General features: G+C 46.5%; 1 long non-coding RNA gene across 2 annotated transcripts in view; it reads right to left on the bottom strand.

The window, feature by feature from the left end:
- LOC102450663 (uncharacterized) overlaps nucleotides 1-12429 on the bottom strand; it is a 191797-nt gene that overhangs the window by 165702 nt on the left and 13666 nt on the right. For both annotated transcript variants that reach the window (XR_012902106.2, XR_012902105.2), the window contains exon 2: nucleotides 781-982. This is a non-coding gene — a long non-coding RNA (uncharacterized LOC102450663). The remainder of the gene's footprint in view (nucleotides 1-780; nucleotides 983-12429) is intronic.

Genomic DNA, 12429 nt, shown 5'->3' with positions numbered 1-12429 from the left:
TGTAAAAACTAAATGATTTGCTCAAGTTCATCTGGAAAGTCTGTGGAAGAGGAAAAAACAGACTTGGAATAACCTGTTGTAAACACGAGCCCACACTACAGACAATGCAGCCAGCTTAACTCTCAGGAGGTTAAAAAAGCAAGCTTCATAAAAGGTCACATGAGTGCTTTAATATTATACCACAGAAACAAAATATATGAATGAACTGTGATATTATCATGCTATAAAAGTCCTTCATCTCTAGATTCACTGTAGAGTGTATCGGTGTCATGCCACAACACACAGCATTCTTTGGTGCTGGTGGGCGCAACGAAAATGAAGAAACTGAACTAAGGATTGTCTTTTAAAATAAAGAGCTTCTGCATGGATCCAGCACACAACATGCATTTAACAAAAGAGATCACGTGACATCACTAGACTGCAGAATGTTCTTCCGATAAGTGGTTCTCAGAATGTGGGTTGGGACCCCAAAGTGGGTCATGTCCCCATTTTAAGGGAGTCCCCAATGCTAATATATGATTTGCTAAGACCCAGGACTGAAGACTGAGCTCCATCCCCACCAGAAGCAATAGGCTGAGGCGGTAGCCCCCTCTCCTCCCACCAGGGGTGGCAGGGTTTAGCATGTGGCCCCCATTTTCCCCACCTAGAGTGGCAGCGATCAGGCTCCTGTCCCCATCCCCCTGTCATATAGTGACATTATTGTCAAAAGTGGGGTCTCAGTGCAATGATATTTGAGAACCCTTGCTTAGGTCATTTGCGAAGAGAAGCAACGTGTCTTACTGGTTAGTAGCAGACGACTCTGCCAGGCTCCTCAAATGAGTGTAGAGATCTCAGATGGAAGCTCAAAGAGACAGAAAGATTGCCTTCTTCTACAATGCTAACTGCTCCTGATGAGGATTAGAAGCAATTAGGCAAAGTTGTGCATGCTTCAAAATCAAAATTTTCATCCTTTGGACTTCACAGCTGTTATGCTCCCTGATGTCTGTAAAACATGAAAGTAAAACAACAGAGATTTTTTTCTCACCCATTATTATTAGGGACAGAAAGATTGTACCTATGACAAATTCAGCTATTTTGAGTTTGTGAAATATCAAGAAGCAGATGTGTGCTTCTGGGGATATGCCCATTTTCAAAAGACTGATACTAAATGCAATGTCTGATCTGGAGCCCACTTCCAGCATGGTAAGGAAGGATAAAATGGAATTATGCCAAATGTACCAACAGAAAACCTCTGAATACACAGCAGACAATTAAAATCAGTGGGGAAAGGGACCATTTGCATCTTAAATGGCAGCAAAGGAAAAGCTTGAAGAAACAAAACCCACTACCTCGTACGCCAAAGATCCTTCAATCGTGAGCCAGTGCACAGCATGCATAATATCTAGGGATGTGAAACCAAACAAAAATAAAAAATATGCCTTGTAAATGGTGTTTTGAAAAACTGATAAGTTCTTGGACTCATTCCAACTCTGTTTTTGATAGTCATTTGCTTAGGATAAAAATGAAAGTTGTAACGCCTTCATTCATATGACACTTTCAACCTAAACTACACATTATTCAATACCAACATTCTAAATTACATTACTTACTGGGGATGATTTAATTTATGAGACCCATTACAGGTCTGAAGATTCTGCAGGAGGTTTTGATTCAATTTTCATGTATTTTAATCTTAAACACTGACACATGAAGAGGGTGAGATTGAGGGGGCCTGAGGATATGCAGCCAATTTGGCCCTTACTGCTTTCAAAATGGATAAAAGCATGGAAAGTAAGTCAATGTAAAAACAACCACAAATATCATTATCTGTGTACATGTTAAAGAGTTAAGCAAAGAGTATGGTTTTTGGGTAGCTCCAGGTGTGTGGTAAATTATAAATATAATAATTATACTGGCATTTAGGCATAAGGCATTTATCCGGGAGAGACAAAGATCTTGCGCAAGAGGAGGTTTTTGCACAAAACGGAAGCAGCCACACTGCTTCTTTTTGCACCAAAACCCCTTGCGCAAAAAGAATTGGCAGAAAATATGCTAATGACATCACAACTCACGCTAATGAGTCCCTCATTAGCAGGGCTCGACAAATAGTGTAATCTATTCGCCCGTGGTGAGTAGATTACACCCCGGAAGAGCCAGTGCGGAGCAATCTGCGCATGCGCAGGACCGCACAGCTGGCGAGTGGGGCTCACCACCACTCGGCAAGCCATGCTCATTAGCATATCTTCTGCTGCAAAAACTTGCAATGTAGACGAATCCTGAGAAGCAGGAGCCGTGAGGAAGCTGTGCAAGTTTGCCCAGAATGCGCTCCATTTCCCTGCAGCTCCCACTATAGGGAAGAGTGCAGGGGAGCCAGACTGCTGCTGCTGTTCAATGCCAGGCCTGGATGATCCCCAAAGCAGGAAAGGACGGGGTTGAGGAATGATAATGGCCCGCTGTGATTCCCGGGCTGGATTGCACAATTGCTCCCATGGGGGATGGCCTGTAGGCTGAGAATTTGAGACCCATGCTCTAGAATTAATCCAGAGCCAGCCTTTAGGAATGTTCTAGAGCAGGGATGGCCAACCAGTGGCTTGTAAGCCGCATACGGCTCTAAAAAAACGTGTGGCTCCTGCACCGGCACCTGCAGCTCGTGGCTCAGAAAGGGACAGCGTGTTTCTGTCTGCATGGGATGCCGGTGCAGACTTCAAAGGGTAATGCCTGCTCTCCTCTTAATAGGGCAGCGTCCAGGGCATTTTTTTTTTTTTTGCTCAACAACTTTTTTCCCCTCGGTCCTTTGCACTGTATCCACCACTATTTTGGCTCTTCGTCTGTAACAGGTTGGCCACCCCTGCTCTAGAGTCAAAGAAGGATCCACAAATATTCAGATCCACATTAAATCTGAACTTTCTCATATGTCTGAAGTTGTTTCAGGCTGGAATTCACATGATTTGAGCAGACAACATATACTTATCTTAATGATTCATTTGAAGCTGGTATGTCTTAATGTGGAAGAGTAGTGACTTCCTCCTACCAAAGCAATTATCTGATTTATCAGAAAGATGGTTCAGCAAATAACAACAAGCTGTTATGGGACTCTTATCACTTCATATTTAGTCCATGTTGGTTATAACTGAGGCCCTATTTTTAAAATTGGACACCATAAAATAGACACCATAAAATAGACACTTCCAATGTTTGAGATACTTAGTATGCAGATTTAAGAATCTGGATATTGGAGTTGGTCAAAAAGTTTTCATTAGAACAGTTTTCTGTCCAAAAATGCAGATTCATCCAAATTTAAATATTTTGTGGGAAGACTTCAACTTAAACAAAATTTTAGACAAGTGAGTGTCAAAGTAAATCCTTTCACCTTTCTCATTTTGTTTTAATCAGGTGATGTTTCATTTCTACGTTTTGTCAAATTATATTAAATATAATATTAGATTACATTTAAATTCTTTTGTGGATCTGGTGCAGCTGTCTGTAACAAGGACAGGAGTGGGGTCCTGCCCCAGGGCGAGAGCTGTGCTCCCTGGCCCAGGTGTACCCTTGCCAGAGCTCCTTGACCTTGTTCCATACTTGGTCCAAGGTGTGGAGGGTGGTGTCCCCTCTGGGCCGGAGCTTTGGCCATGCGCCCATAAATGTCCACATTATGCCTCCGGGAGCGGAGATCCTGCATAATTTCTTCCTCCCGCCATAGCTCCAGGAGGGACAGGATCTCCATCCCCGATCAAGAAAGGTACCCGGTGTTTAGTGCCTCTTGGTGGGTCCTCTGAGCCCTGGTGCTGCTCCCTGTGTGGTCCAGGGCGGTTTCGGGGGGCTTGTGGCTGTGCCATGGCTCAGCAAGCCTGTAGCAGTCAGAGTCATGTGGTCAAGGTCCTGCTGCAAGGCTGGCTTCCTGTCACAGGGCTAGTCCAGGGTGTCTGCAGCTTTAAGAGCTGGCAGGAGACAGGAACTATAAAGCTGTGATTAGTGTGCACAGAATGTCCACCAGGGCACCTATGCTTGTTCCTGGAGGCCTCCCCTTTCGAGAAAGCTCCCTCTTCTACGTCCACGCATGCCTTTTTCCGAGAGAGCTCTTTCAGAAAAGGAGTTCTTCCTCATAGAATGAGGTTTACCAATGCCGAAAGAACCCCTGCATTCTTTCAATTTTCTTTTGAAAGAACGTGATTGCAGTATGGACGTAAGTGACATTTTTTCAGAAAACCAGCTGTTTTTCCAAAAAAATCCTGCAGTCTAGACCCACCCATGGACTAGCTACAGTAAAATAGCTTATTCCACTGTATCCATGCCAGTAAATTCAGTGAACACACAGCTTTCTAGCCAAGTGAGACAGCTTGGTAGAGTGCACTGCCAATAGCCTGGGGATACATGACTCGGCTATCAGTCCAGCACCTTGCACCAGCACAAAATTTACTTACTCTAAAAAGAAAAAAAGTTTGTCACCTTCTATACTTGCCTAAAGCATTGTCACTGACTAGGCAAGTGTCTGCAGTGAAAGACAGTATGGAAATGTTAAGACTATTCAGTGACCCAAGACCTCATATTTGCTATGGAAGAAGTTTACTAGGTTAAAATTTGCTCCTGATCTGAAGTAGCACAGCTTAATCATCACTTCTCAGTATTTTGATTGATGAAACAGATTCCAAATCTTTGAAAAGAATATTTATCTTAAAACACAGCTCCTTAAATATGCTTTAAAAGCTCATTTTTTTATCTTGTGCACTAAAATATATTATTCACAAGAATTTGTAGAAGTCTGGCCTATTTCCTTCAGAAATCATCGGGGTGCAATAAACGGAAACCATACACAGTATGTCATTGTGATTCTAATTCCATTAACAACTTTATTTCAACAGAATTTCTGACCCTCCATATATGTAGTGTTTTTAGATTCTGGGTTTTTTCTCCCTTGCATTATTATTATTAAATATGTGCTCTTATAACAGTTCAGAATTATAGCACTCCAAGGAGAAACTCTTCAGTGGAAGGAGTTGCAATCAGCAACATTCCAGAAAAAGGGGAGAAGGCAGGAATATTTTTAATAGCTTTTTCATATTGGTTCTTGCTATATCTTCAGAACAAACATATATGGAAATTTAATCAAGACATTTTCAGACTTCCTGCTTCCTTTGCAACATTCTCTCCTTTTTAGGCCTGTGAACTGGAGAATACATTTAGCTCCCTGTTCATTTTCCACCTTGGATCACATAATCCAAAGGGCATTTGAAGGAAAACTATGCCAGTTTAGCTCAGCCTAGCAGTACAAAATAGTATGGAGTAAGCTGCTCAGTGAATAAACTGTGACACGTATTGTAACACTTTTCGTTATAGCTAGCATTTCTGAGTTTAGTGCTAGAGGCACCAACTGAAGGGCAACTGTGCCATCTTGATAAAAAGTAATGTTATTTCTGACACTACCATGAAAGACCAGTACCAATGGAAATCTGTGTCTACAATTAAAAGTTGCAGTATTTGTCAACATCTTTCCCCTCTACCTATCTTAGTGTCTGGCTACCTATCCTAGGCCCACATTAAACTAAAGCTAGAATCGTTCTATTTCCAGACAGGACCAACCATGTTCCCCTCTGTGGTATTGTATATGTAACCCGCCTTTTTCTTCCCTGGTTACTTGGGCGCAAGACACACTCACGTGTGCCTGGGCGCCTGACGTTTTAACATAAAAGAAAACCCTGAATACCCCAGTGGTGATGTTGTTTAGTTAGGTATTCCCTATCCATCCTCTTGCTGCAGTCCCTTGCTCCTAAAGAATATACAGTGGTGGTGCCTCCACCTGGCTGGCCTTGTACACACTTATGATGTGCCTTGGGAGCCTCCAGGAAATAAAGTTATTCCAATAATAACCTGGAACTAACTCCAAGACAACAATTATAAATAAGATATATCTAATTGATTACATTAGAATTAACACACCTTTACTTAACTTAGAGAAACCAGGTTTAACAGATTAAAAGTGAACAAAATCAATTAAAAAGTACAGTAAAACTCCAATAGTCCGGCATCCAATTATACGGCACTCCCGACAGTCCAGCATCAGAATGGCAAGAGCCTATTGCCGTGGTCACCGACCCATCGATTGAGATCGACTGATACATCGTTTGGCATTCAGGGGCCCCCCCATTTCCTCCCACCCCCAAGAAGCCCCACTACCTACCTCCAGTAACAATAGAGGTAGCGCCGGCTTCTTATGGGGTGGATGGAAGTCCTGCAGCTGCGTGCCACTTCCGGGGTTTCAGGAAGTGTACTGGCTGCTCCCCCTCCCCCAAACAGCCGGTGTGGTACCGGAAAGGCCAGGTCTGTGGCAAGCCAGGGATGCTCTTCCCCTGCGGGGAGGAGGACGTAGGAGTCCCCAGAGGTTTTAAGTTACTGTATTAATAGTTTAAGTGATTAATAGTTTAAGTGATTAGCCAGTGCTATACACTACTGTACATAGTATCCTCTGCTTTCTGTATTCAAAGGCTTCGCAACAATAATGGTGAGTACTGTACATTTATTCTTTCATTCTATGACTAAATTTATGCATGACAGTATGTACTATAAAAAGGGTTAAAAACTAAAACACTACTGTATACAGTATGTACAATAAAAAGGGTTAAAACACTTTATATACAATATATACTCTGTGTGTGTGTGTGTGTGTATATATATATATATATATATATACACACACACACACACACACACACACACACACACACACACACACACACACACACATATATATATATACACACAGGGCTCGCCGAGCAGCAGCAAGCCCCACTCACCAGCCACACGGTTCCGCGCTCTGCGCATGCGCAGATTGTTCTGCGCATGTGCAGATCACTCCGCACTGGCTCTTCCGGGGTGTCATCTACTCACCACGGGCGAGTAGATTACACTATTTGTCAAGCCCTGTGTGTGTATGTATATATATATATAAAAACCAGTTTATAGTACCTCCTGATAATCCGGCATATCCTATAATCCAGCGCCACGTAGATCCCAAACGTTCCAGACATTTGCGTGGGCGTGCTTGAAGGTCTGCAGCTGGAGCGGAGACAGCACTGAGCAGGTTCTATGTGTATTGGTCCAAGCTGAGCAGACATCTGCAAAATCCCTCTGCCACAGGAGCAGGCCCTACCAAATGCCAGCAGCTCTGGTTCCCTGGACAGGTCACTATGTCTCTCATTGGGCCCAGAGCCAGTTGGTCTTCTATGCTCCATCCTAGGCAGCACTTTTCCAAGCAGCTCAGTTATTCACAGTTACTTCCTATGCAGGAGTATGTATGCTATTCCCAGCCATAGGCACAGCCAGGATCTCTCCCCTCCAAGGACAATTGACAGCCTCTAAAGCAGCCTGCTAGATCCAAGCCCCGGCAGGCTCTCAGTAACAGACTCTAGTAGGGTTGGCAGGTGTCCGGTTTTCTACCAGACAGTCCGGTATTTGCACCTTCTGTCTGGTAGACAAATTCAGAAAATACCAGACATGTGTAATGTCTGGTATTTTCTGAATTTCCAGCTGGGTGCCAGAGGGAAATCTGGCCGGGGGCGGGGGAGCGACTGGGAGGCGGGGCCATGATTAGTGCTGGGAGCCCTGTGGTCGCGTGCAAAAGCGGGGCGGAGCGGGGGAAGTGGCTGGGACTGCCAGCCACTCCCTCCGCCCGCCTTCTGCACACAACCAGAGGCTCCCAGCACCAATCGCGGCCCCGCCTCCCAGCTGGGAGCCTCTGGTTGCATGCAGAAGCTGGGTGGGAGGAGTGGCTCCCAGCACCTCCCCTCGCCCCCACCTGGCTTTTACTAGCAACTAGAGGGAGTGCCTGCCGGGGGCTCAGCCTGTTGGATTCCGGCTGCGGCCAGTGACTGCACCCCCCCCCCCCGCCAGCTGCGCTTCCTCCAGCTCTCCCTCCTCCCATCCAGCCCCCCCAGCTTCCGATCCGCCCCCCCAGCTCTACTTCCCATCCCGCCCTTCCTACAGCCCCCCTTCCTGCCAGCCAGCCCCCCCAACTCCTGATCCCCTCCAGCTCTGTTTCCCGACCCCCCTTCCTCCCGGCCAGCCCCGCCACCCTCCCGGCCAGTCCCTCCCTCTGCCAGCCCTGTCTCCCAACCCCCCTCCTCCTGGCCAGCCCTGTCCCTTCCCCAGCCGGTTCCTTCTCCCTCTCCCCACCCACGATCAAGTATGTCCGGTTTTTTTTGGGGGGGGATTAAACCTGGTAACCCTAGGCTCTAGCTGCAACACAACAGTTCCTGGCCTGGAAAAGGCTCCACACCAGCAGCCTGGCTCCTCTCTCCAAAATGGAGCCTATCCTAACTCTCTCCTGCATAACCTGGAAGAGGCACCATTCCCCCCCTTTTCCCCAAGGGCTCGTTGGAATTGTAGTCTCTAGGGCTAGATTGCAGCACAAAGGATTCTCCCAGTAAAAGTCAGAGGCTCCTTTAGTAAGGGGACAACATATAATAGTGTTGACAATCCTGTCAAAACTAGGGTGTGACTACACTTGCTTACAATCAGATTTGAACTCACCTGGCCCTCTCTCCAAGAGGAACAATCACATTCAACAGTGATTAGAGCCATGAGGCAGCTGTACCTGACAATGAGCGTCGAACAGGGCACTGATTCCTAGTGCAGTCATGGCCAAGGAGAAAGTAAACCAGTATTAACCTTGATTTCATAATGGTTATGAATCATAAACTGAGTGCTAATGTTTAAACAAAAGTGTTAGCTTCTTCTGTCTGTAAAGCAACTTGGAATCTTGTTGATACATACCTCTGCAAATAACATCATCAGCCATTCAGATATGACTGGATAGAAATAACTATGATGGCTGGGTAGCTTAGATAAACATTCAGAAAAATCACAAGTTCCACCTAGACTCAATCAGTATTGTTCCTTGTATTACAGCAGGCTTCAGCCAAGATCAGATCTTCATTGGCTAGTGGTTTTACCTATCATGTTAAGAATAGTTTCTGCTCCAAAGAATTTTCACTATAAACAAACAAGACAGGCAGACAGGGTGGAAAGACAGACCACCGGAAAGGAAGCATGACTATCACTAGTTTACTCACATGGAACTGAGGCACAAAGCCATTGAGTCACATACGAAGTAGGGATGCCACAACAGCAGATTCTACTTTTCATCACATGCCTGGCCCCCAAGATCCCCCCTCACAGACAGGCTGGAAACTGAAGGCTGGCCCAGGCAAGAGCTGCCAGGGAGCCTGGGCTGCTGCAAGGAACTGTGGAATCTCTACTTGCCCAGAATGGAGAGAGACCCAAGAGCAGCCCCAGCACACGTCCCTACCCTCTAGGGTTGCCAGGTGTCTGGTATTGACCAGGACAGTCTGGTATTTTCACCTCCTGTCCGGTAAAACAAATTCAGAAAAATACCAGACACCTAAAATGTTCAGTATTTTCTGGGTTTTTTCCCTGCCAGGACCAGACACCTAGCAACCCTACAACACACTCACCAACTGGGCACAGCTCCCTACCCCCGGACCCCCTGCTTACCTGGTTCTGCAGGGAAGCTGCTTTCTGGCTTGACCAAGAAAACAAGATGGCTGCCGGCAAAAAAGCCTGAAGACCTGAAAGAAGGGGAAGCAATGCCTTCCCTGGGTCTTAGTGCTCAACCTCTCCCTATTCCTATTCTGACTCTGCATGCACTTAAAGGGGCCATGCTGTTTTAATGCTGTTTAAAATTATGTATTTATTTATTTATTTTTGCTTAACTCTCCGGGTCCCCCTTTCCCCCTCCCCCCACAGAATTTTTTCGCTGGTGGTTTTTTTTTGGGGGGGGGGGGGAGAGGAGGGAAGGTGTTTGGTATTTTTGGTTAAACCATCTGGCAACCCTACTACCCTTCCCCAGGCTCCCCAGCACAAGGCAGATGGAGTGTCTGTGGTTTCCCACTCTTGACCTCATGGCTCTTACTATGGCCCAGCTGCAGCTCTTTAGCCCTCACGCCCCATCCTCAGACCACACCAGAAGTCAGAGCCAGGTAAGGGTAAAAGGAACACAGGTGTGGGGGCAGGGTGTTCAGGGGGACGGGGGCAAGGCCTGGTGACTGCTTTCAGCCCCACTCCTCCCCAAGCAGGGGAAGGGGCCCAGGCACCCTGGTCCACTCCAGATTCTGGCTTGGCCAGGGGCCAGGCCTTGGGAAAAAGAAGGAGGGAAGAGCCAGGGCATCATGGCCTCCCTACTTTCAGGAAGGATCCATCACCCCATTAGGAAGGATCCATTGTCCCATTAGGAAGTCTGTTGCAGAGCAGAGACTTGTACCCAGGCCTGGACTGTCCTATGCCTTAACCACAGAACACTCAGTCCTCTTAGTAATCTGAACTGAGGGTATGTCTACACTACAAAGTTAATTCGAACTAACAGACGTTAGTTCGAATTAACTTTGATAGGCGCTACACTAGCAAACCACTAGCTCAAACTTAATTCGAACTAGCGGAGCGCTTAATTCGAACTAGGTAAACCTCATTCCATGAGGACTAACGCCTAGTTCGAATTAAGTAGTTGGAATTAAGGGCTGTGTAGCCACTTAATTCGAACTAGTGGGAGGCTAGCCCTCCCCAGCTTTCTCTGGTGGCCACTCTGGGCACCACCAGGGAAACTCTTCTGCCCCCCTCCTGGCCCCGGAGCCCTTAAAGGGGCACGGGCTGGCTACGGTGCCTGTGCCAGGTGCAAGCCTGCCAGCATCCAGCCAGCAGACCCTGCACCTGGCACGGCTCGAGCTAGCCATCCGCTGCCACCCAGCCCTCCGCCTCTTCCCGGGACCAGGCTGGTGGCTCCCGGGAGCCTGCCCAGATCTGCAAGAGCAGGTGTGCATGAAAATCAGGGTGGTCCAGTGAGACCCCCGACCCTGAGCCCTGAGCTTAGAATGGATGTACTGGGTCAGACCAAAGGTCCATCTAGCCCAGTAGCCTGTCTGCCAACCTCCATGACTTTATCTAACTTCTCTTTAAACTCTGTTATAGTTCTAGCCTTCACAGCCTCCTGCAGCAAGGAGTTCCACAGGTTGACTATTTGCTTTGTGAAGAACAACTTTCTGTTGTTAGTTTGAAGCCTGCTACCCATTCATTTCATTTGGTGTCCTTTAGTCCTTCTATTATGGGAACTAATGAAGAACTTTTCTTTATGCACCCTCTCCACACCACTCATGCTTTTATAGACCTCTATCATATCCCCCCTCAGCCTCCTCTTTTCTAAGCTGAAAAGTCCCAGTCTCTTTAGCCTCTCTTCATATGGGACCGGTTACAAACCCCTGATCATTTTAGTTGCCCTCCCCTCTCCCACCCTCTCTCTTCCCCTCTTCCACCTCCTTTTCCCAGTCTCCCCAGAAGTTAACCCCACCCCCCACCCCAAGTATTGTACATCAGGAAGGGGGGTTCGGGAGGGGTAAGTGGAAGGAGGTGAGGGAGGAATGGGGTAAGAGCCCCCAATGGGGAGGACTGGGGTGGCTCTGTGGGCTCCTTGGGGTGGAAGCTCTCCTGTAGCCCCCCGATTGACCCTCCCCGGATGGCAGCCTGCGGCAAGTGCAGCCAGGCTGATGGCCGAGTCCTGTGATGTGCCGAGTGTGGGCATTCAGGGCACTCCAAGCCAGGACTGCTTTGCTTTCCCTCATCGAGGTAGACAAGCGAGCGGGGAACCCCTGAGAACTGTCTGTCCAGGGTGGGGGTCGGGTCCCTTTAAGCACAACCCTCGGCTAGCCTGAGACAGCAGCTCCACGCTCTAAGTCCTAACATGATGCCCTGCCGGCACTGCTTCCGGCCATCCTTAACCTCGGTTCAGGGTCCACTCAATGTGGACATGCTAGTTCGAATTAGCAAAATGCTAATTCGAACTAGTTTTTAGGTCTAGATGCACTTGTTCGAATTAGCTTAGTTCGAATTAACTAATTCGAATTAAGTTAATTTGAATTAGTGCTGTAGTGTAGACATACCCTAAGGCACTACACATTTTACTCCTGCTGAGTAATGCTTATTATCTTGTGAATGTCATATCTGTGCTAAATAACATGGGTTAGAACAATATGCCTTTAAAAATAACCTAAAATTGAAAAATAGACATTTAAAATTAATCCCAGGTCTAGTTTTCATGCATCCTCATTTCAGGGCTCAATCCTACAAGCCCAAGCTCCTGAGCACTTCTTGAGGGTTCACAGTACCTCCCATAATCAGACCTTCCTCACATGTGGGTGACTAGGTTTTCTGAATTAAAGGTTTCAGACCATCTGAAAATTCCAGTTCAAGAAAGCGTGTATAAGGGTGAAAGGAAGACATGTTTTGTAATTCATTCAATTAATATGTTCTATTATGTTCAACCTAAAATAAACATTCCCTGCTTAAGTGTTCATGCTGCTGAATGACATTCGTGCAGACATTTTCAAGAAACAAATCATAGTGTCATAAATCTATCCAGAGATGGCATCAATATTTTAATTTTACTTTCTG

This window comes from Pelodiscus sinensis, chromosome 2 (assembly GCF_052426305.1).
Source record: "Pelodiscus sinensis isolate ZL-2025 chromosome 2, ASM5242630v1, whole genome shotgun sequence".
NCBI lineage: Eukaryota > Metazoa > Chordata > Testudines > Trionychidae > Pelodiscus > Pelodiscus sinensis.
This window is presented reverse-complemented; position numbering and strand designations above follow the sequence as displayed.